Source organism: Parus major, chromosome 3 (assembly GCF_001522545.3).
Source record: "Parus major isolate Abel chromosome 3, Parus_major1.1, whole genome shotgun sequence".
Taxonomy (NCBI): Eukaryota; Metazoa; Chordata; class Aves; order Passeriformes; family Paridae; genus Parus; species Parus major.
In genome coordinates, this window is record NC_031770.1 from 25,798,467 (window position 1) to 25,824,244 (window position 25,778).

The 25,778-nt window shown below is 39.2% G+C and overlaps 1 long non-coding RNA gene across 2 annotated transcripts in view; it reads right to left on the reverse strand.

Annotated features, from left to right (window-relative positions):
* The window catches only part of LOC107201091, a 91,249-nt gene that overhangs the window by 57,510 nt on the left and 7,961 nt on the right, over positions 1-25,778 (reverse strand). For both annotated transcript variants that reach the window (XR_001520000.3, XR_004496797.1), the window contains exon 3: positions 20,958-21,098. This is a non-coding gene — a long non-coding RNA (uncharacterized LOC107201091). The remainder of the gene's footprint in view (positions 1-20,957; positions 21,099-25,778) is intronic.

The following is a 25,778-nucleotide window of genomic DNA, read 5'->3' on the forward strand; positions in this document are numbered from 1 at the left end:
TTAGAGATAATAGCTTTTTTTGAACTTAGCACTTGGCTTACTTCAATGGAAAGTCCTTCCATTTCTATGGGATTTTTTGTCTGTCAAACTTATTCCACAGACACCTGGATTCTCTAGCTTTCTCTTGACATCACATTAGGATAGTTTTGATGGTGACAGGGCCATCGAATAAACAGCTAGCACTGTACAGTTTATATGGCCAATATAGGCACATTGAATCCATATATTTCACTCCAAATTTTTCTCAGCTTATTGATTATAATAAGCTCATAAAAATACATATTTTTTTAAAATTATATATTATAAAAGTTGGTTCTACAAATTTCCCCAAGTGTGTAGAAGAGGTGACTTGCTAGAGGGCTGTTTCGTAGTTTGCCTAGCACTATGAGTGACATACGCTGGGGATTGGCTAGGTGGCACTGGTGCATACTTATGTGGTACCACAGATGTGACTTTTTATAATGAGATATTTGTTGGTTGTATTTCCTGGCATGTAATTGTTCATCTGGAGCTTGATGGTGCTATTGCTCTGTACTAATTATAGCACTGGTAAGGAAGAAGGATGCTTATACTTAGTTCTCCTTGAATCTTTCAGCCTGAGCTTCCTTGTCTGTAAGATGGATGCTTGCTACAGGAGGAAAGAAATCAACTACTTCAGATTTTAGAAGCCCACTGCTTCAGTGTTGATGATTGCTATGGTTTTTATACATTTCTAAATATCCAACACATTCTGCAAGTTTTGTCTCTGTATTTTTCCACACCTGAAGTACGACGAAGAGTAGACAGAGCAGCACTCTTGTGCTCTTATATGCATACTCTGTGCTGTTGTATACATACCAAAAGGCAATAATGAGTACCCAAAGTTCCTCTTTTTTTGTTCATTTGTTTTTTGTTTGTTTGTTTGTTTTTCTAGGAATAGCAGAGAATTTTATTGCAGCAATATCTCAAAGATACTTGTTCTCTACAACTCAAACCTCTTCCATAATATAGAGGAACTGATTTGTCCAATTCAGAGACAGTGAATCTACCTGCTAAAGCTTTACTATGCCACTGTAGGAGCTTGTCATGATGCTATAAGGGACTGATAGAACAATTGTCACTAATTCTATGTATCTATCGTGGCCAGGTAAAAGATGAAGATGTGTATAACATCTGTATGCAATGGCATAACCTCTGCTGGGTGTCTCTCCCTCTATAACTCTCTGTTGCATCTGTGACCCACAGAAAGGAATTGTCTTTGTATGCAAGAGTATGGCATGTGCTGGACCTTGTCCTGAATACAACCTCTGGGAAGTAGAAGAATATACATGAATATATCATAACAATAAGTCATAATTCAAATTCAGCAAAAGGAAAAAATAGTTAAAGGCAAGTCTACATGAGTGATTGCTGCTGAATGCAGAACTAACTGCATGGAAAACTACATTCAGGAGGAATCCTTAGACAGGCCTTCAGAATAATTCACTTTCTATTCCTCAAAATAGCATTTGCACTGTTCCCATACACCAGAACTAAACTGAATTTTAAGGAGGTTGGAATTACAGTTCTGTAGGATATACCCCCAAAAGCATGGAGTGATTTTGCATTAAGAATAGTACTGAGAGGGACATGGAGGAAGAAACAGGTTCAGCTGCCAGCTTCCTACTGCCAGAGGGAAGCACAGCTGCCTGGTCTACTGAGCCACAGTATTTGGCTAACAGCTTTTTGGAAACATGACACTCATTGACATTGTAGCTATTGCACACTCAGGTCTCCATGAAAGGAGGCACCCCGGAGTCCCCTCAGTCTCCCTGACTCTGAGCCAGTTGCTGAGCTGTGCTCTGAGGACTCTTGGGAAGTGATGTGGCACATGACATGAGAGAGTAGGAAATTCCTCACAGAAAGTAACTTGACAACAGCACAGTCTCATCTCAAAATGAGTAGCAAAAATGCTGTTCTGTGACAGCAAAGTAATTACTTGCGTATTCTAATACCTGCATTGGTCTAATGCTCTCTGTGGTACACACTTACATAGTGCACCCACACAGCTATACACTTTCTCCATGCTCTAGGTACTTTGAACTCTGTAAAATCCCTTCCTCAGTTTTGCCAAAGACAGGCTGACTACATGAAGCTGTTTTAAGGCCCTCGTGAGCTCTACTGTTTCTGTCTTTGCATTTTTCTCTGGGTTTCTCCAGCAGTGATAGTTTTTGAGGGTATTTACAATCTCCCCCAACATTTTCTTCCTTCAACATCTAGAGGTCAATTCTTGCCTCCGGCCTATGATGCCAATTTCAATCTTCTGTTCCTTAGATTTTTAATATACACCTCTGCTTTTTCCCAGACTGTCTCTACAGTCTGGGAAACTGTAAAAACTCCTCCAACTTGGAGGAGTCTGCCTATAAGTTTCTGCAGAGGTCCTACTGCAAATCTACCTCTTCTTGTCAGTAGGAGAGTTCATATAGGTAGTAAAATATATGAGATAAACTCACCCATCAAATAATGGTTTATAATAGCCATAAAGGAGAAAATTAATTTCAGTGATACTCTATGTAAATGCAGTGAACATAGCTGAAATATCATCAACAAAGCCATTATGTGAGACACTATTATGATTATGCCAGTACATATATTGTATTATTATGAAATAATGACATGTTGGTAGGCTGAAAAACTAGCAGGTATCTACTTTTCTTAAAAAGAATAAGGCTAGCCTACTTCTTGTAACTTACAGTGAGAAACCAAAGCAGCTTTTACGACATTGCCTCTCATAGGACTCTTCTGGCTGTGGTAAAAACCTACAGCTTAAGCCTTTAATTGAGTTTGTTGTTTGATTAGCATTACTGCATCACTCTGACTCATCAGGTGATGTGAATGGAGGAAAATAAAACAAATACCGTTTCTCTTTGCAACATGGAGAACTATTTCCTTCAACCAGAAGGGATTAAGCGTTAGCAAAGAATTAATCTCTAAAGCTAATAGTTATTTTCAAATGTTTATACAAATACAAAGGTGAAGGACACACTGTACATATGTGGGCTTTCAAGGGCCTAATTTTGAAAATACAGCATTACGTGCAGAGTAGAAGTATGACAAACACAACTGTTCATAACTGTCAGTCCTTCAGATCCTGTATAAAATTTTCCAGAGTGTTAAACTTCTTGCAATCAAAGGGAACACATTTTTTGTGTTATGAACTTCTATTTTGTGATAGAAGATGATGTCATAAATCTGGAAAATCAGTCCAAGATTCATTGGTATTTGTAGCACCCATGGGAGAGACACCAACCCAGGATAAAGATTACTTAATATTACATCTGCTGTTGTACATGGGTATGCCTGACACAGAACTAAATTTTGCCAAGGGAAAATACTAGATGGACAAAATTTTCTTGCAGGAGCCTATGATCATTAAAGGAAAGCATAAGTCCAACCCAGAGCATGCTGCAGCACTCACTCAGGCATGTAGGTTGGCAGATGTGATCACTTTATTTTTTTTACTGGGACTTACCTCAAGGAGTGCTAAATTTGTTCTAAATTATGCAGCAGTTGTGGAACCCCTGCAGGCATTATTACATGATAACTTTAGTTTTTGTGGACAACTGTTTCCAAGTCTTGTTTTCAACTAATTCAAGAGCTGGACTGTTAGAAATTAGCACTTCCTTTGGACAATCTCCATTGTAACTGTAGATGCTTCACACTGTGGTTTAGATGCAGCGTTCAGATGCATGAAATTAAGTCTGAAAGAACAAACACTTCAGGATTAAGTACAATAAAATCAATATTCTGCCATGAAAAAAATCCTTTACTTCTAAGATACTGCATAGGTATTGTGTATCAAAATTGTCTCATAAAGGCAATATCATTGTCAACAAATCTCAATGTTCAGCACCTCAAAATGCTGCTGTAGATCTCTTGTGCTTTCACAATTGTATTCATAGAGTACACTGAAGTGATTGGTTCTATGAAAACTCTAAATTGAATATACAAAGGAATTTAAAATGTCTATTAAGACTTACTCTATGTTGTAAAGAATATACTCCTTCCTAACATTGCTTGTGTACGTTGTATTCTTTCGTTTTATATTCTAACCAGCTCATATGTTCTGTATCATTTGGGTTTAAAGTAAAACCTGACACTTCAAAGTTGCTTTATTTCTACTACTTAGATGGATATGCACAACTCCTCTTCTTCAGCTCTAGGGAAAGGGGGACCAAGGTTTCCTTCATCACAGGCACAGGAACCATTTTGTCTGGAAATAGAGTTTAGTTTGCAGAGAACCTCCAATTCCCTTCAAAATCCTTTGCCCAAGTAGAGGTACCTCTTGGGTACTTGGGGCCTTCACTGCCCCTACTCTTCCCCAGAGCAACAACCATTCAGTTCTGCTGAGGTCCTTGTCCTTCACACCTCACAGATCTCTAACTGCACTATTTACTGTTGGATATATTTTTCTGTAGCACTCCTGCATGCTGATTTCTTCTGGCAGCTCCAGGGGCGGATGCCCATCCCCTTTGGTCTCAGATAACACTTCAGGGAGGTGTTTCTCTGGGGCTCTTAGTCAATCCTGAATACTCTTCATGCTCACAACCTGTCATAACACACACACTGTGATAACTGAGGACATTCCCTTGCTGTTGGGTAAATGTCCCACATCCCTGCTGAAGTCTGTGTTTCAGTTATTAAACTGCTTCCAGAACCCTCTAAACATCCCCTCCAAGAATTTGTTCCACTGTATAACTTTGCTACTTTTAATCAGCATTCCATCCTTCTTGTACCTGTGTATCAGTCAATCTTTCAGAAGCTATTCATTTTTCTAATTAGCTGAGAATTCATCAGGTGGCTAAGATGACTTGAAGCAGGAATAGGTGATGTCTCTGTTTACTTCAGCATCTGTTTTGTGTAGCCCTGCATTTAAATTGCACAGTCCAGTGGATGGACTTTTTCACCACTGCTAAAAACTTCAAGGTGAAAGAGGTTTTTGACTGTGATTTTCCCTAGCACCTTGTGCAGAGAACCTGGTTGCAGTAGTCTGTTTTCCATGTCACTTCCCAGTCCCACAGTGCAGATGTTATGCTGGAGACACAGGAGCGAAAAAAGAGTCAACCACTTTGAACCTATTTAAATATAACAACCCTTCAAACAGAAATGATGGAATGAGTTCCCATATTGTATGCTCTCCTAAGTTTAGGCTTGGTTAAAGGGTTCTGACATAAACTACAACTCTCAGCAGAAAAACTGCTCATTTAGCATGGATGGAGCATCCTCACAAGAATGACTACTACAAGCCATAACATCACCAGCATTGGCTGATCCTTGTCATTTTGTTATGCGCCTCTCGCTGCACGATGCTTTGTTGGTGATGTTTCATCTCACAACATTCCATCCCCCAAGGTGCAATTTCCTGCTGGATGGGAGAAGTCTGCACCAGGACAATATTTGATTCCCTATTATTCTGTTCAAAAGAGGAATATTTTAGTTTGTTTTAGGTCTCTTACTCTAAATCCTGCACACAGCAAAAGGACTAAAATTCTGAGCAGCAATTTGTCCCAAATGAAATAGGATGTGGTGAGGGAAACAATGTGATCCTCTTTAACAATGTGATCCTAGATATCTACTGACTTAAATATATGCTGTGTAAGACTGACTAGTGGTTAATTTCTTCTGGGTTTCTTCTAGGACATTTTCCTCATGGAGAGAGAATAACTGCCACATTCTAACATTCAAAACCAATTTTTTGAGATATATATATATATATATATATATGCCTGGATACTTTGGGCTTCTTGGTAATTTTTTTTTTTTTTAAGCTGGAATCCTACATGCCTATCTAAGGTGTTACAGCTTCAGCTTGCTTTTAGTTGAGACTTTTCCCTGACAAAAGAGCGCTGGGATGCTGACTGCAAAGCACTGCTGTTGGAAAGCCACCCCTCTAGTGGCCAGAATCTGCAGGCAGCTTTCAGGAAGTTACACAAAAGCAAATCTTTGTAGGGTTGGTTTTTTGCTTTTTTTTAATCTTTTTTTTTAAGTCTGGCAATAAAAAAAATAAAAATTAAAAAGTCACATTTGTGTTTAAATGCAGTGCTACCTAAATTAAAATAATGGGGGAAATACAGTATTGTTTAGTTTCCCAGTCATGAAAGTATTGTAAACATTAGAGTTGGATTGATGCACTTCTTGATGACTTGAAGTGGTTTTCATAAATGAAGTCCAAATATGTAATAGCTGCTCTCAATTTTCTATGAGAAGATTTATTCAAAAATAAATTTAGCTAAGGGGAAAAAAGAGACAGATTTGAAAGCTGAGTTATTGCCAAGAACTCAAACATTGAAGCAGCCAGTCCCTTTTGAGACAGCTGCAACATTTCATGGTGTAAAGTCAGCGAATTTCCACAGGCCCTGCTGCCAGAGACCACAAAATGGTTTCAAACAACGGCTCACTTCATGATATTTTTGTTTTGTAAAAAAAGTGTCCTTGTGCTGCTGAGTGGGCAGTGTGCGCTAAGTTAGCAGATTAATGAAAATGTTTCACTGGCACAAGATTTTGATTGCCCAGTGCAAAATTGCTTGCAGATTGGAAAACAGCATGTTTCATTTCAAACTCATTCTCTTCCCATACATTAGCACTTGTCAGTGTAGCCATTAAGCACAGTCAGTGCAGAAATTTAATTACAAAACCATTTATTTTATTGAAAGAAAAATAAACCTAAGCTACCTCAAATGCATTAGGTGGGTTCAAAACATGTTCGGCTGATAACACCCAAGGGTAGAGAGGCTGCTGTAAGAATAATGTTCCTTTCATGTGTGGTGGGGACTCAATATTAGAAACAGCTGCCTGTAAGTCATTCTTTATTTAAGTTCTATTATGAATTAAAGAACAACTGATTTAATGAAGGAACTTTTCATATCTGAAGTTACTCAGCTGTGGTATTCATTCTGTCTTCCTTTAAGAAGGAGGCTAAATTTTAAATGCTAAATAGCTGAACAGAATAATACTTTTTAGTGAATACTTTTTTCTCTTTTTTTTTTTTTCTTTCTCATGTTAGCCTTTTGTTCTCCTAATGCTCCAAGAATGTAAGGTCTGCAGTATTAAAGGAAGTAACAAAAATGTGCTAAACACATCAAAAGTAAAAAATCTGTATCTTATTTATGCCACAGAATTCTACACTCTGCATGTCTTATAGGCATTTGGAAAGGCCCAGAAATAAGGATCTCTTACAAAATGATAGATGTGGGTCAAGCAGCACTCTGATGTCATGGTACATATTGCCTCTGTCTCACTACTAATGAGCTGCCAATAACAGGTCTGTTTTACTGTTCTGCTTGAAGAAGAAAAAAAGGAGTTATAACCTTAGTGGTTTGGACTGATTTGTCAATTTAAGCACTCTTTTCTTCCCTGTCTGAGATATCTACCCACAATTTCTTGCAGATGTACACTCATGTAGTCCACCCAGCTGAAGAGCCTGGAGCAGGATGATGTGCGTAGTCGGCAGCACTCTGGGATGCATGGCAGACAGAGAGACCACTGCTGCTATGGAGAAAACCACAGCACAGAGAGAAAGCTTAGTGGCAGACACAGTGTTTGCTCTGAGGACAGTGGCTCTGTCTAACATAATGATCCCTCCTCACCACAGTCCTGCGCCCAAGCCACCGACATGAGTGTGCCTTGTGTGTGCCGGGTGGGAGCAGGAAGTGGAGTACTCCTCACATCCCAGACAGTCAGTGCTATACACGTGACTTTGATCATCTCCTGCCAAGTATAGCCAAGTATGGAAACAGATGCTATTAATGAATATAAAGGTATTTCATACAGCCACAACACTTCATATAATGTCTTCCTTTGCCAGTCAACATTATCATGTCAGGTTCCATAGCATCGCCTTTCATTAACAGAATTAACAATTAAATGCACTCCTTTGTTTTACATTATTTCCTCAAACACCTGTTTTCACTTTTTCCCAAGTTTACCATAAATACCCTATTTTTTTTGTTTACTTTTAAAGTCTGTATTTAACTTTAGTCATGCATTCTCCTCTCCACCAGCAGAAGTGCCAACCAGAGGGACACATCCTCCACAACAGAAGGGGCAGAGAGACCTCTTCACCTGCACCCTGCACTGTAAACTATGGATTATTCTGGAGTAAACAGCATGAGAGCATGACTCTGTCAGCCCTGCCCTTCCCAGGATAAACATCCAACCCCTTCCCATATTGCCCTGCCCTGGAGCCTGGCAGACTGAAAGTGCTGGAGCCACTGATGCTCCAAGCGGAGGTAATGTATCCCCTTCTACATCTTCTACATCTGCATTTAGGAAAGCTCTGCAACAAAACAGACACTGTGCCCATTCACACAAAACTGGGCACTAAGTACTGAACAAATAAGAACCCAGCATACTCCAAGAGGGACATTCTATGCCCATGAATTAGGGTATTATTTGTACCTGGATTTTACATTTGTTAATCAGATAAGTTTTCTCTTTCCAGTTCTCCTAGAGAACTGGCACACAAAATAGTATCAAAACCTAGGAAATCCTAGACTTGCATTTCTGTCCAGTTATCAAAAATGCATATATCAGAGTGGAAATAAATAAAAAAAAAAAAAACAACACAAAAAAAGTAGGAAACAACCCATTCCTGAGTTTAGTTTCTGAGCTGAAATCCATCTGCAAGGGAGTCAATGGGGGAAACAAACTGTCAAAAAATACACAGAGGAATAAGCTTGAGGAGAAAGCTACCGCCAGGTTACCTCAGGGGATGCTCCCTGGAGGTTAGGAAACGTTCTGTGTGCTGGAGCTCTTCTGAAGCATCCCATCTCACTCCATAAAACTGCCTTCCAGCACTATCCTACTCCTTCCCCTGGATCCAGAATCAGGGAAAAGCTGATTGGCTCACTTCTCCCATCAGTAGTCCCTTAGTGCATCCTGCTGTGACAGTTGTCTTGGGGTTTGGTTGGGTTTTGGGTTTGGGCTATTTTTTTTTTTTTTTTTTTTACTTTGATATAAAAAGTTTCCAAGAGCTGTTTGAATATTAACTTGAAAGACTGCTGGAAAGGAGACTGTAGCACAGGATGTCACAAGGGAGAGCTGCAAAACAGAAACCCAGAATCAAAACAAATGTCCCTTCAGTGGGGAAAAATCACCTGCAAAAGTTTCATCTTTGTGGACTATTTGGGGTATTTAAGTTTACAAAATGGCCTCCTGAAAGTGTGAGATGAAAGACAGACAGAGATTAACTGGATCATGTATCATTAACACAAAATAATTTTTTCTGGAATGAAGCAATTTAGTCCATTCCCTAACTTCTTAGGACCTCTCCATTTTAACTTTTTCTGAACTATTCCAAAAAAACTCCTTTCTAGACAAACATTTTGTTATTCATCTCTACAATGAAAAGGCACTTTCTTTTTTAAAGTCTGTATGTATTTCTCTCCTAATATTCTTCGGCACAAACATCTGCCTGTTTTAGGGTTTTACAAATTTTCTATTACTAGTATCTGAACTTCTCAAAAAAACTAACAGATGTTACGGTGCATATCTGAAGTAGTGAAATCCTATTTCCATTATACAGATGAAGAGAAAAAGAAGGAAAAACGAGATTCTATGTTTTTCCCAGATCTGGAAGTCTACAGAAAAGTCTGAGGTTGCACTAGGCTCCTGGACTATCTTAAATCTCCGTCAGCTCAAAAGGGATTTGGAATAGGAGTTATCTCAGATTTACAGGAAAAGCAGCCTCTGTTATCCTAAATTTGGGGTTTCTTTGTGGTACTATGGTCCCTGAGTTCAATCCTTATTCAAGTCACACAAGTGAAAAGAAAGCCCTGTATTGAGAGTCATTACAGTAACTCAAAGTACACTGAAGTACAGCACACCTTTTCCTGTGCTGACATTCCCTGCTCTACAGCTCCACTTACCTCTGCCCTATAATGTTATTTTTTTCTTTTTAATGTAATCTGAGAAGCAATATAGAATGAGAAAAGCCAGAGAAGGAAAGTTGCAAAGACATTTTCAGAGCCTCAAAGGAAACATGGTATAATAAAATTATACTGAACACAAGCAAAAAGGCAACATGCATGTGTCTACAGTAAAGGGACACCTTAGGATCTAATTCTTCAGTCCAAAGAAAAATAATCTGTTTTCCCATAATGCATTAAGGAGTAAGACACAACAATTGTAATAAATAAATAAATAAATAAATAAATAATAACTTTTAATGCAGAGTAGAAAAATGGGAAGTATTACCATGATAGGAAGAGCATTTCCTCTGTCAGCATTCAGGGAAAATGCTACTCGAAAGATGGAGTATTGGGATGCTGACCCACTGCAGACATCCCCCACAGCTGCCTGTGCCTTCACACAAACCCCAGGTTTATATAAGAGCAACTTTCCAGTCTACACAAGAGGTATGAGCATGGCCAGAACCATCTCGGGGCACAGACTTCAGCCATAACAGGTGGATGTCCCACCAACAGAGAATGTGGAAGACATACCAAACTGTGGAGAACTATCTGCATCCTCAGCTTGTGTGTGGTTAAAATAATCACTTCAGCCTGTCTCAAGATTCAGGGTGGAGATATCAGCTTCATTATGTTTACCTCTTCAGCACTTGACAAAATAAATTCAACACCTAAATCAACTGTGCCCTACAAACAGCTAACCTTGGAGAATTCCCAGACAAAACAAGGGAGAGCTGCCCACTTCAACTACTGCCTTCTGCAATGCATGCAATGCTGCATCTTTAAAATACTTCATCCAGATGGGTAAAAAAAAATAAAAAAATTGAGACAGCTTGAGTGTAAACATATTCCCATAACACATGAAGTAGGGACAAGTGAACAAGTACTTGACCATGTAAGTTTCACAGCTCACTGGGTGTCATTCCATAAAGCATCTGTCACCACCACTGGCAATAAATTTTGAAAACAACTGTATTTTGCTTCTCAGTTTAACAAGATCGCACAGCTGCCGACAAACTACCTAAGCCAAAATACCCAGGAAATGTGCGACTTACCTCTCCAGATCTTGTCCGTCATTGTATTATCAGTGACAGCAGTGACAGTGTTGCTAGGATGGTGTTAGACAGTACATTCACACGGATCTGACTTGTCAAGTCAGTACTTTCTGCCTGAACTTTTACACGATTCTATTAAGAATACTTTCTTCTTTTTTTTCTTCATACTAAATATATCTCACTTGAGATTTGAAAACTGTTGATTAATTCAGTAATTCTAGAAGAGTAAATACAGTATTAGAAAATATATTGTGCCTTGCAAGAAAAACAGAAACCACTTGCTGCCTCCATGCTGAGATATAGGTACAGGAGAGCTGTTTACAGCAGCTAAAAATAAAAGAGGAGGGGGATAAGGGTGAAGACTTCTATACCACTGAGAATTTGGCTGCAATAGCATTGGGATTTCCTCCTAGCGGCATATTATTCTTAGATGTGAGAAACTATTGCACTGAGGGCCATACTAATTCATAGCAAGACAGAATCCCATAACATAAAGAATGAAAATTTTAAAAGAAAACGGATGGGGAAAGAAATCAGACACAGAGAAGTAAACTAATTAGCCTGAGTTCAGTGATCAGAAACAAAAGCCGCATTTCTATTCTCCAGCATTCATTATTCTGAAATAGGTAATTCTCCTATACAGGCCTGTTAGAGGGCTGTCACTGAACTGTTCTGAGAAGCTGTCCCATAGCCAGACATAAATGAAAAAAACAGAATTTAACCATGGAAAAAATTACCGATTTAAGCTGTTTTAGTCTACTATAAAAACAGAATATAAAACTTTGATATTAATTTAAATAGCACCTGAGTTTATCCTTACCAGTGTACCTGCAAAACTACTGCTGAGAAAAAAATCAAGATGGGTCATCGTTTTTCATAAGAAAATATTTAATTAAATTTCTACATTTTTATCCTAAAGACCCACTGTCTCCTGCAGAAATATAGTGAGTGTTATTCCTATCACCTGCTTTGGCTGACACAGGGCTGCTGGACAAGGAGTGGGCATAGGCAGCAACCTCAGTGTAGGTTTGTCCAAAATGGAATGATCATTCCAGGTAAGGCATCCTGCGGTCCTATCAAGCCATGTATACCTTTAACTATCCAAACACCCTAATCTATTTATGCAGTGCTCAGGTCTGGGATGTTTTGGCTCCAAATGTACAAATATCTACTTTGCTGCCTGTAAGTGAGAAGAAAGAAAGGAATTGAGGAAGTCAGAGGCAGCTGTGTGATGGCTTGGGTTGATTCCTACTCAACAGCCCACATTTTCTTATTGCAAACAGTGCTGGTAGGTGACACAGTTAAGGGACTGTGTTGTGGCAGCCTAAGGGCTGTGAAACTGCCCACACACTTGCACACATCTCTGTTTAAAAGATTTGTTCTCACTGCTAATGTTTATTCTCTTACCCACAGTGTATTTGGGTTTGATCTTGATTTTGGGCCCAGCTGGAAATTCAAACACCTACTTGAGCATATCTTCCCAACCACTGTTGTAGTAACATCAGTTTCTATCCTACAAATAGGAAAAATATAAAACTTGAATCATCTCCCTGCCCTATGAGCCAGAGACACATCCCTTTTTAATACAGAACAGAAAATATACTTGGTTTTGTTCATCACTTTTCTAGGCTCTGAGGCATTATTGCCCATTTAATATATGTGTATGTTAAGATTAAATCATGTAATGGAAATCACAAAGTTTTTTTTCTTCCTAGCAGCTGTATAGCAAGTTAACACTTCAGTTTTTCTAAGAGACTTTCTGCATTTATTAGTGGTCTTTGACTAAATTGTGACAAGAAAAACTAGGTTAAAACAGAATAACCTAAGCAGAAATATAAACAATGTTTGTGATAATGTCTAATGATGTTATTTTCTGCTTCTGTGCTAGGAATTGTAGCTTGAATTATACAAATGCTTTACAGGGGGGTAGTAAATTGTCATTCCCTCTGAGGATTTAAAATATCAATCTTAGTAATTTGTTAGTTACAGTGTATGTAATGTGATATTATTATTGCTCATGTTACACAAGAAGATTACACAGCTTACTAAATAAAGCAGTGGTCTTTCCATTAGGGACCATACTTCCTTCCAGACCGATGCCAAGACAAGTGAAATTAGATGGGTGATCTCAGCCCTAGGACCATCTCTGGTGAATACAGACAGAGATCCCCCAATGACTAAACACACAGAGCCCATCACTCACCTCTCTCATCTTGCTTCCAACACCTGGAATCCAGATTGCTACATTTTGTATTCATCTGCTGTTGAAACACATTGATGTGTGGTTTTCCAGTGCAAGATTTACCTTGTCTCAGATTTGTACCTATGCTCCTGTTAGAGGCCCATGAAATTCTATTCAGATTGTATAAGGACACATTCAGCTAGTCTTTTTGACAGGCTTCAATGTTTTACAGTTTGAAAATCCACCCCTATTTAATCTCTGACTTTCAAGGTAAGTAGATACTGTTGTTACTGTGTTGGATGTTCGATGCAAATCAATGAATAAAAAGGAGAAAGAGCTACAAAAATCTGCAGTTTTGCTTGAATCCACCTTTATTCCTTACAACACTTTTGTTCTTGAAATTCTTTCTGTGATATTTGGCTGCTGAACCTAAAATCCTTTCTTTTTAATTTCAATTCTCACAGATTAAATCCTTTTCTTCTGTCCATAAAGTTTGTCCTTTTTTATTATTTGCATTTATCTGTCTATAGTTGTCTTTTCTCTCTTCCTTGTGATTAATTGTAACACTGTTTTCTGAGCTCTGGCTAGCATTTCAATATATTTCAGGCAGAGTGGGTCCTACAAACAGACATAATATCCTAGACATAGCTGACTGAAAGAGAATGGCATCTTAACCACCTAGAATAAAATTGTTAACGTTTATTTTATTATTTTCGTCATTTTGAAACTTTTGAATAAATTTTGTATTTATAAAAAGAGTTTCACTCACAGCTTTAAACCTGCCAGTCTCTGTTTATCTGGATAAAGGGTAAAGCTCAGCATTGCTCTGTCAGTCTAGATCAGCCCTGATCACAGTGGACTTTATCTGTGGATGAAAGACTTGCATTTGAATAAAGTCAGCCTAGCCTGGACCCTGGACTTTTGATAACGCTCAAGCACCTACCAATCCTTTCCATAGCAAGCTCAGTGAGGAAATTAATAGTGCTCAGATTTTTAAAAAATACTTAGGTACTGAAAGACATGGAGCACATTTAAAGCAAGGGCTGACCTTAAGGTCACTCTAAATCACAAACCCACCACTTTTTCTACAGCAAGCCTCTTGGGCTGACTCCCAGCACTAATCCTACATTAGCCTAATACCCTGGTGTGGTCCCTGTGCTGAGACCAAACCCATCCCTGCTTCTGTATCCTCTCCTCCCACTATGGTGTGCTACATCCAAGCACACATTACTACCAGTCCCATAAAATCCCTCTTCCCAGTTTAGGACTCATCCCTTCTTTACCTCCTGAAAGCTTTGTGTGGGCCAAACCTGGAAAGGCAGATCAACAGTCCATTCCCCATTTCAGCAGCTTTGCTTTGCCTCAGACCGTTTGTGGATGCTTCTTAGTGAAAACTAATAATAAATGGGCCCTAAAACCAAACAATAGGAATTTTGGATGTGATTTGTTGCATTCATTTGAAAACATAACTCAGTTCCATTCTGTGCAGTCTTTTTAAGTTCACATATACTTCTGGCGAATACTGCTCCATGGCACAACCAAAATAGTAAATAAAGAAATAACACATGGTCCCAGTTATCTTAAGGCTCTACCAAGAGAGGCACAATACTACTTGCTTGGATAATCGAGCTTTTTAGATGAGACAGCTGAATTATTGGGAATGGAGCTGTGACTGCTTATTTGTTTTAAGTGGACAATAATGTCTGTTAATCACTAACTTCTGGTTACCGCTGACCAAGACTACTTAACAAATAGCCTGGAGGTCCAAGTATCTGCATTACATTACCAAGCTCCAAAAACCACTTAATCACTTCACCAGGAACATTGCAGCTGCCTTACAACGTGGCAGAGACAGATCTAAGGAGCAGTTTCAACAGCCTTGGTTTGGCTTTGTGCTTTGCAAAAACACAGGCATGATAATGGGCAAGAGATGGGTAATTTGTGAATGCTTTCTACATTTATTTTTTTGTTGCTGCTAAAAGAGAACAAGAACTCTCAGTAGCTGAGATCAGTGGAAGCCATACCAGCCCATTGGGAAGAGGCAGTGTGTGGCTGGGTTGGGGCTCAGAGTCTCTATTGGTTCCTTGTGGCTGCGCTCACCAGATCATCCTTCCATATAGGCCAGGGCACAAGGGACAGAGGCCTGCATCTGGAAGAGAGCTGAGGAGCAGTTGGAGACCAGAAATTACAAAACATAATTCCAAGCCAAAGGAGTGTTCTTCCACTTCCCTCCTGCCCCAGCTGGAGATTGTCTCCAGAAAGGGGCAGACTCAACACAGGGCCAGCAGCCATGGGTGGCTGCTCTGAAGGGCTCTTGTTGGGAGCTCCAGCTGTGTCATACAGAGTTCTACTGAACCCATCCCCCAGGGGCACAGCTGTTAGACACCCACTGAGTCTATTGGTGATCCCCAAATAAAATGAAGGTCAGGGAGATATGGAGGAGGATAGAAACTCACTCCCCAGAGATGTCAGCTGAGGTCTGAAAAGAGCATTTTCCCACAGTTTATTGTAGATAGAGACCCCACGTGCCTATGTCAGATAGCAGGAAGAGGAGGAGCAAGGTCATCCTCCTAAAATCAGTTTTGTAAAAGGATTATTGCTTTATGCAGAAGAGATGTGAAAATGAGAGTGACAGCGCTTGGGAGTTCTGCTCTTTGAGATTTTACAAGGGAGCAATGAGCAAATGTAATTACTAGGTTCACAACAGAACTTATAAAATCATTGTCAGTGTAGTTGACTCCATTCCCAGATTCTTATCTCTAGTTCAGTCTTTCCCCTCTATTCACAGGTACAAATGCCTCTGGCTTCATGGAAGTGACTAGAACAGAACTGACTTGCTACTTTTTATCCAAGAAACTGTTGGTAGCCTACAGGTAGAAATCAAAAGCATGTCAGTTGAGATTTGGATAATGTAAGACTTGTACAGCGTGAAGGAGGTTTATGTGCTCAGATCTGCAAATTAGCCTGGTCTTTGTAGTTTTCTTGCCTTACCAAAAAATCTAGAGTGAAACTTGCTATTCTGGGTTATTTCACCATCAATCACATGCACAAATGAGGCTCTGAGCATACACCTTCCGGGTTTTTGTCAAATGGTTTCAAAAATATGTGTGAAGAATGAGAAAGTAGGTACTGATCATTTAGAAATCCTTAATAACAGACAGTGTTAAGAAAGTCAGTTTAAATTAGTTGATACAGCACAAAAATAAGCCAGATTTTTTTTCTGTGGTGTACTGGTGATTAATATCTTAGGAGAGGAAACATATGTTAACAGTCCAGCCAGTATCATTTAAATAATGCTATGGTATTATCTTGACAATGAATGTTCAGGAAAGTTTACTTACTGTGAAATTATCTACCTACAACTTTGGGTTTTGACAATTGCTTAGTGAAAACTTCTGCATTATAAGATTGGGTTCCATTTTCAAACAAGCTGCAGCTCATAATCAAGCACAAATTATAACACGTGACTTGACAGAAGTTCTCTGTGGGTTCCACCACAATATAAAAAAAGCGATGTCTCTAAGATGGCAAAAATGCTTCTAACAGAAACAAAAAGATATGTCCAAAGGCTCTTTTTTTTGAGCACCACAGAGAATCAAGTTGCCAAGTCTAGGCAGGTGGGATGGGAAAATATTTCCATCCAACACGCTTTCTCCTAAAGGCATCAGGAATAATTTTAGTCCATGTATCTCAGGAGACTGACACAAAGTCCCTTTGAATCAAGTGGGGGATTTTTATTAATATCAGCAGGCATTTGTTGGGGAGCCAAAAGCCTGTGTGAATTAAATCAGTGAATCAGAAAAGGAAGAAGATGGAGTCAGGCCCAGGCTGAACTTCAGAAAGCAACAGAGTATGTTTCAATCAAAGGAATGAAGACCAGCACCCCAGCTTCTGTATCTCCCCCTCTGTAATCCCTTTGTAGGCTGCTGCAGTTGGATATACTAAGGGACTCAGCTGCTAGGGGTGACAACAGCACTTTCCCCATTCTACAAAAACAACTTCCAGCCACCCCTGTTTCCCAAACCAGAAACTACATCAGTGGTTCTCCAGGCTTTGCCATCCTTATAGATTTAAGTAAAGGAAAAGGTATCTGGAGTCCCAAAAGGGACAATTTTCATGTCACAGGCAGTATCTTATGCTCGATTTCCAGCTAAAACACTCAAAAATACTGATTTATTTCTAATTTTCAGAGGGAGCACGAGAAAGCATGCCACAGCAACATAATCCTTCATAAAATTAGGCCAACAATAATATTTTTAAAAATTTTGTCAATGGTTTGTTCATATCTGCTGCAGAAAAAGACAGAGAATGACACGTCCCTCATGTCAAAACCCCCAACAGCAATAAAACCAGCATGAAATACAGGGAGTTTTTAAGGGGGTGTTTTATCAACCTTCTTCGCCTCTACCTATTTTCCCAGGAGATTGCAAAAAAAAGCACAAAGATACAGAATGAGAGGATCTGAGGAGAAGAAGGCACATCTCCAAGGTATTGCCCATCCCAGCCCTCTGCTCCCTGACAGCTCCCACCTTACTAGACGAAGTGGTGGGTTCCTCATTGTTCCCCAGCCTGCCTCTGAAGCACACATCCAAACACATCAGAGGATTTGGTGAGATCCCATCTCCTGTATTTGCATGGGACAGGCTGGACCAGGAAGCTCAGCACAAGACTGAAGGTTGAATGCTACCTTCCTAGAGCATGGTGCTGTTCACTTACCATTCCATGTGGAAAGGTAAACAATTCCTGGGAGTCTGAAAGCTCCAAAAGGCAAAGGCTTTGCAGAGTGAGAGACTTCTTTTATTGACGTCATGGAGAAACCAGATGTAATGATGACATCATGTATAAATGCTATAATAGATGATCCTTGAAAGGTAAACCTAGTTTGCACTGAACTGATTGCAAGTGCTCTGAAAATACTGTGGAGCTTTAAGCTGCTCTCAAAAATTACTACTGAATTTTTGAAGTGGGGTTATTTTCAGAAACATAAGGCAAACACACTTGACTAGATAGAGGTAGCAATATCAAGTGCATCCTCATTTACATTAAAAAGTAATTGCTTTCCATAGTGGAAAAATTAAGGAAGCAAAATGTATTGTTTAAAGCTACACTTGATTAGCTGAGACGGATCTTTACATGCGCCAATTTTTATGTTTTACTCCTGAGATATCCGTCTTTACTAGTAACATGTTTTATGGGTTTATTAAAAACAGTACATTATCTTATTGTACTTAACTGCAAATAATTCAAACAGAATGTTGGAATATTTCCTTTGCAAATTGTAAGAAAAAAATGTTATCTTTCCAAAACAGTTGTTTTAGAAAAACCCTAAATATTTCAGAAACTATTTCAATAGTCAAGCAAAGTCTTAACACACAGTGAAAATACAATTCTTTAATACTTGTGGATCTTCACCTGACAAGTTGTTGTACAACAGCTTCTACTTTTTCAGAGGGGCTCTCTAGAAAAGCTCTGGCTTTCAAGTGCCTTGAATGCCATCTGTCAGCAGAGCCTTCCCCATAGAGGCAATTCTCATGCCTACAGAGCAGCAGAGAAGTTAAATTCCAATCCAAATATTTTCCCTTTCAGGCAAGACATTTTAGTTTTTTTTACTAACATAAATAAATAAAAAGCAAATACTCTGTAAAAGAAATCTCATATCATCAGAATTAGAGCTGCGTAAATTATTGCATCTTTTGGTGTAGTCAAATGAAAATACTAATAGGAATAAAAAGAATAATTAATTTTCAGTCTTGCTAAGTTTATTTACTAATCTACTTGTCACACTTATTTTCAGAAGATCAAACCACAAAACATCAAAATTTCCTACTCATTGAAAGCCGTGGGTGTTGACCTGTTCCATCCATGACACAACTACCACAACCTGTGCTATTCTTAAAGCTCAGAAACGGCAACCACCAAACTAGGATAATTTTAAATACTGCTGTTGAAAACACCTTTCAGTTGAACTCTGAAACTCTGAGATGGGAGTGCTGTGGTTAATTTCAAGTTAACTGATTGGGAAAGGACTTCTAAATCATGCCATTCATAAGAAATAAAAATCTACTTGAAATGAGTCCAAGACAAATGTTTTTTACATACAGACTCGAATCTCGATTTTGAAATCATGCAAGACTGTTAAGTCAAATCAGTTATTCCTTCCTCACAAACTCCATTTTCAAGCATATTTCATTCCATTTTATGTCTCCCAACATTCAATGACATTTCTCTCTAGATACATGTTTAGGTCATATGAAGACAAGTATGGCATTTATAGGTCCATTCAAGATTAACTATATGAAATAATTAATGTACAATGAACAAACACAACCCCAAAGCTGAAGGTCAGACCCCATTAAACATATCACTCTTCATACTTACAGGAGCCCCGGTTAACTTGTACAGGATATCTGAATATTTTGCTATCTGGTCCTCACAATGTGAGGTGTTTTGTGTGTGTTTTAGAAGTTAAGCAGCCTTTTGTGGCAGTACCTTTAAAGCAAAGTGTTACCTGGTGTGCCAGGAATGTCCTGTTTTCTTTTGAGAGGAGGCTGCCAAGGTACTGAATTACCATCACGTGCCTTTCATAACTGCTCACTATTATCAGCTTCTCAGTTTCATCTCTTAGATCAGCAGCAATTTCTGAAAAGTATTTATTTTCTTTGCTAGCCCAGTAAAGGGCTGTCACAGCACGTTGGATTACATCAGCAAACAGGCCCACTGGAGCAGCAAGATGCTTGTCCCTCCCAAGCCTTCTGCAACCCTGTGTGGGCACTGCTGGGGGTGCATGGCTGGGTCACTCAGAGAGGAACAGGAAAGGTGGAATGCAGCTTTCCATGCCATGTGTAGGTTTCATCTGCTGCTATGGACAGTGACCATCCTTGCAATAGTAGTGCCCAAGGGGAAATAAATTGCTGGTGTACTGCACTAGGCTGCAGCAGACAGCAGGTAGGCTGGCAGTATTTTTCCCAGAGAAGGATGATTTCATTGCCTTGTGACAAAATTGAAATCTTCTTCCCTCCACTTTACAAAACAAAGAGCACAGGAGCAGACCAAAAAGACCCTGCACACTCTGTACCAGGCTGGGGAAACGTTTCCTGTCAGCTGCAGAAGAGAACAGCTGAGAACCCACCCACAAGTGCCAGCTGAGAGAGCTGGAGTTGGTTTGGGAGAGCAGGATCAGTCTGGGTTACATCTACTGAAACCTGGGACAACCTCTGCAGTGCCCTGGCAGCTTGGAGGCTGTTGGCTCTGGGGAGCACCTGCCCCAAGAGCCATGCTGGTGTGCTTGCCTCCTCTGTACCTGTTCTGTTCCCTGTGCCAGAACTGCTTTTCTACCACCTCTTCACTGCCCATGCCTGAGACACAGGCTGAATTAGCAAGAGCATAGCTCCATTCCCATTGGGAATCTCACCTTGCCTGCTGCTGCAGGCAAGACAAATGACGATTTTGCACTTGCAGCCAATTGTTCCGCTGGACAGATTTCTAAGTGAAATCAAAGCCTTAGACAGGGGCATCTCATGGCCATTGCATGGACTACTCTAAAACTGGGACAAATCTTAGAGTCGAGTGGCCTCACCAGCTCCTCTCCACCTAAGAAGTGAGTTTAGTGCTACACATGAAGGTTGTCCCCCCAAGGTCATCCCTCCATCCTTATCCTTCCCAACATGCACAGGACAAATCACCCTGACACGACCTGTGGCACAGAAGACCTCAGCAGCCAAAGAGAAACTTTTTATATTTCCAAGCGCTCCTGCACACAGCACTTCAAAGAAGGTAAAAAACTCTTTGTCTCACTGTTTCAGACTGATGGCTGTCACCACTATGTGTTCTCCATGTAGAATCAATTAGTAATAGCCAGTCTCTGGTGACTCTGCAGTGGAGGGATTTCTTCCTCTTCTGAAAGGCCGTCAAGGTTTTCTCATCAAAGGATTATGCCTATGACAAGAAAGGAAAGTAATTTAATATAAGCTGAAAGGGAAATGGAAAACTCCCCCACCTAAGGCTAAAGCAGAGACTGCTGTATTTGGAAACACCACTATAATCTCCAAAACTATTTGTCACCTCTGCCTCAAAAAAAAATTTCAACCATAAAATTCTAAAACCCTTTAAAAACAGCCTTTCCAGAGCATGCATGTGTAAAGGGGTAAATTGGCTTAGGTCAACCCATGGCCACTAGCATAGGTCATTCCCTATTTCAGATGCAGTTTTGTTATTTGTCCTGTATGGAAAGTTGAAAACCACTGTAGACAGAAGTGAGGCTTTCAAATCCTGCTTAGACTCTTCCTAGACCCTCTTTTCAGTTGTTATAAATTAGAAGTCAATAGATCAACGTAGTTTACAGCAGTGAGTTTCTGACCCACTGAGTCTAAAACAGGAAACAGGTTTATAAGACAAATGGCCACAAATTTCCTATTACTTGCTACATTTGTTTAACATATGCATTCTTCGGGCAGCATACCACAAGTATTGTGTTCTGTCACAAATATTTGGTGAAGAAAACTTTTAAAAATATGATATAATTTGTGGATGACCATGGATTCTTTAGTGTGTCCATTCTTTAAATTAGTCTGACTGATGGCTGCATCCCTTTTTTCCTTTCCCCACCGCCCCCCCCTCTTTTGTGGTCATACATTTTATTTACCAACCTATTTTGTGAGAGTTGGAGGAACTGTCTGTGCTTTCATCACACAGAGCAGATTCCAGAGACATTTTAGTACAATTCAGAAAGAGAGCTTGGCAGGCCTTCCCTGTCACGGTATTTCACATAGGTTTAAGACTACCACTTAGACAGAAAAAGAAAACAAATATGAGTGGAGCAACAATTTTCCTAATTGTTTACACTTTCTGTGAGAACTTATTCATGAAACTTGTGGCACTCTACTTTTTTATATGCTCTCACAGAATAAAGCATTTCAGTAAAGAAAACAGATGTGGTGGTAGTTTCCAGTTGGGTACTGTTTTCTCATTGTGCCCATAGTTTCAGAGACAAAGAATCTTCCTCTGCCTTCTTTGCTGACCCTGCATGTCATGGACATGCACGGTCATGTCATGGGGTTTTGAGGTGACAAAAAGAACAATTAGAACAAACCAAATCAACTAGTAAATAATCAGCATTAAAAATCCACCCATCAAAGAAGGAGAAACAAAGCAGAGCAAGCAAGAGGAGAGCAGGTAAGGGGTTGCTTAGGCCCTATCAGACAAAAAAACAGACAGAGCACTCCCATCCCACATGGTGCCACTACCTTCTGGGGCACAATTTCACATGGTAAAATGCCAAGTCAATTTTTAAATGTCTTGTCATCCTGAAGTACTTTGTATGAGCCTTTTTTTTTTTTTTTTTAATGAGGAGAAAGTAATTTAGATTCCAAAGAGACAATTCAAATTCACCAAAGACTGAGTGTTTTCAGAGCTGGATTTTTTTTTTTTTTTTTTTAATGAGGAGAAAGTAATTTAGATTCCAAAGAGACAATTCAAATTCACCAAAGACTGAGTGTTTTCAGAGCTGGATTATCTGGATTCCAAATTAATCCAAAACTTGTATAAATCCTGAATCAAACTTAACTGAGATTTAAAAAAGTTGTCTCATCCTCTGTAACAAGTGGCTCCAGATGAAAGCACACAAATTGTCACCAAGGAATTTCTCTTGCCATTATTTCCATCTTAAGTATAAGCAGAAAAAAACAGAAGAATCTAACTGGATAGCCTGAGAAAAGAAATACTTTAAAATTTGTATTTAATTTTGTTCTTTTGCTCTTGCTCACATCCACATCAAAATAATGCTGGAGAGTGAAGAGTGCTTTCCCAGTGTGCTCCCAGAGGGATGATTGAGTTGCCTACGGTAAGGGCAAACTTTCTTGGACAAGAGACACAATTTCCTTTGCAGCCTCTACAGAACTACAAAAAGCTCTTCTGGATGCAGGAGCCACCAGCCTTATTGGCTTTCCACTCCAGGAATAAGACGTATTCCTTCAATCAAAAGTTTATGTAAAAAATAATAAAACAGTATAAAAATCACATAATGCAGTAGATATAAAATACTCCCGGGTAGCAGGGTAAAAATTTGAGTAAACCAGACCTGATTTAGCATCTGTGGGGTTTGTAGAAGTAATCAGTCCTAAGGAAATGTATGACTTAAGAGGGCATTAAGGCCTAGTCTAACGGATGATCCTGCTTCAGGAATGCCACAGAAACAAGGAAATGGAAGTGAGGAAAAAAAAAAGGAACAAAAGAGGTTAGAAGGCAGGCTCCATTTGAGGGCAATATGTTATTCCCATCAAACTGTTTCCACTCTGAGTTTTCATACTTGAGAGGTTGGATAAGCCTTGGACAAGCCTCTGACCTTTTAAATGCTTAGCTGAATCTGGAATTCCAAACCTTTTGAACCTATTCCATCATAAACACTAACATACAAACAGATTCCACATAAATATTAAAGGCAAAAGGCAAAATTTACAAAAATGTCAGTGTGCCAAAGAATACTACTGAACCTGTACAAAGATGTTTTTTTACATGTACCACACTCTGAAAAGTAGCTAGACTAGCTCAAGGCTGCTTTTAGAAGTGTTTCACTATAGCCAGTACTGCTTCAGTGGGTCCCCACAGATACTTGGGTTGAAGCGTACAAAACTCAGCTGTTTAACTTTGCATCAGATTGCATTGATATCTCCTTCAAGTTTGAGATCCTGAGATGATCGCCTGAACAAATCAGCTGAAATCTCCTGAAGTCTGGCAATAATAATAATAACAACAACAACAACTATTATTATTATTGCTATTGTTATTATTGTTATTATTTGTATTCAGAAAATCAGCTATGTTGTCTTTGTGACAGACATATTACTAGAAAATAATTTGCTTCAGATAATATATATTGTATTCCAGTCCTGCTAAAAGGACTACAGGAGTTCAAGGTTACTTATTAGATCCATGTGTAAGATTCATAAGGCTCCTCATTTTTCATGATATCAGCATAGTTGTAAATTGTATCTCTTCAAACCACTTAAAACTTCCCTGTTCCCCAGAAGCACCCGTGAATACAATTTTACAGGTACACCTTAGTTCAAAAGCAGCAACAATAACTGTTTTTATCATTCAACAGAAAGATGCAGGCCATGTTTTCCATATGCTCTTATTATAGCAGTCTAATCAGAAAAAGCAAGCATACTGGCATTTACCACAGCCTATGTGTGCACATCTTTACATTCAAGCACCGCACACAGACTTTCTGCCACCAAGAATCAGTCACATTGTTGACACCCACCTATCTACATTCAAGACACTATTCCACAGCCACCAGTCACCACGTGAAAATGCAGCTCAAAGAACTACAGTGATTTGGGTAGCAAAAATAATGTGGTTACTGGGAGAAAGTTTGTGGAAATGTAGCAAGATTAGGGGAAGAGCATTTCCTGTAATTTGTTGACCACCAAATTAAACGTATTGCTAGAGCTGACATGCAGTCTGTTTTCAGCTCTATGTACATGCAGTCAGGATAACTGAGCTCAAAAAAACTGGGCACTCAGTGGCAGTGTCCTTTTCCTAGAAAAGTATGGTTGAATGAATAAGATTTATGAAATTCAGACACATCCTTTCCAGAACAACTATAACTACCCCATCTGTGCCTCTGCAGTACTCATAAATACTTGCTATGTTCTTGATCTTTTCATAGTATATCTGAGCAAGAGTCATTTGTAGCAGCCATAGCACAGACATAAAAAACCTTTAAAAGTTTCAGCCAGGTAACATTCAAATGATCCATTCAAATGGTCTTCTGGTCATTTGAAGGCAAAGAACTATAGTTGATTTCACCTTGAAACAAGTTAATCAGATTTTAGCTAAATAAATATGATTTCTAAGCATATATTTTGCTTAATTTTATAAATAAACCAGAGGTCACATTCTGGATTGCATGACACAATCCAACTTTGTCATCTTTCTCTCTGGCATCATGACAAACAAAACTGGCTTCTCATGGGGAACACATACAGCCCGTATGACTTGCATTTCTTTCAAGAAAGTGTCAATATATTAATTCATCTGAGCTACCTGCCAGAACGCTACCCCTATTTTTCTCCAACCCGACTCCTGCTTCAATTACACAAAGGGTAACTTGGCAATGCTGCTCTTATTTTCTCCTTCCCAAACTAAGCTTTACCCTTGCCCTTTTTCACCAAGTCGTTGTAGATGCCAAAATGTCACAAGTCAGAGCAAAGTCACAAGACCTCAGCAGTAGCAAGAGTAAGTGACAAGTGGAAAGGGACCCAAAGAATGTCTTTGTCAGGGCAGCCATTGGGCAAGGTTCCTCTCAAGCACGTGTGTACTACAAACACATATGAGGCTCCAGACTTCAGTAAATGGTTGAACAAGTTTACTGACATGACTCATTCTATTGCTATGTCTAAACCAAATCAATTTTAGCTGCTCGGCTTTGATGAATGTTAAAGTCATAGCAACCATAAAAAAATAAGAAAAGCACCTGAAAACATTTAACAACATGGGAAAAATATGGGGTTTAGCTGAAAATAAACAGAAGAAATTTCAAAACAAAGAACGAGTTTATTTGTTCTTTCCCAGAAAGATTACCTTCTCTCATAAAAAGATCTTGTTATTAAAGTT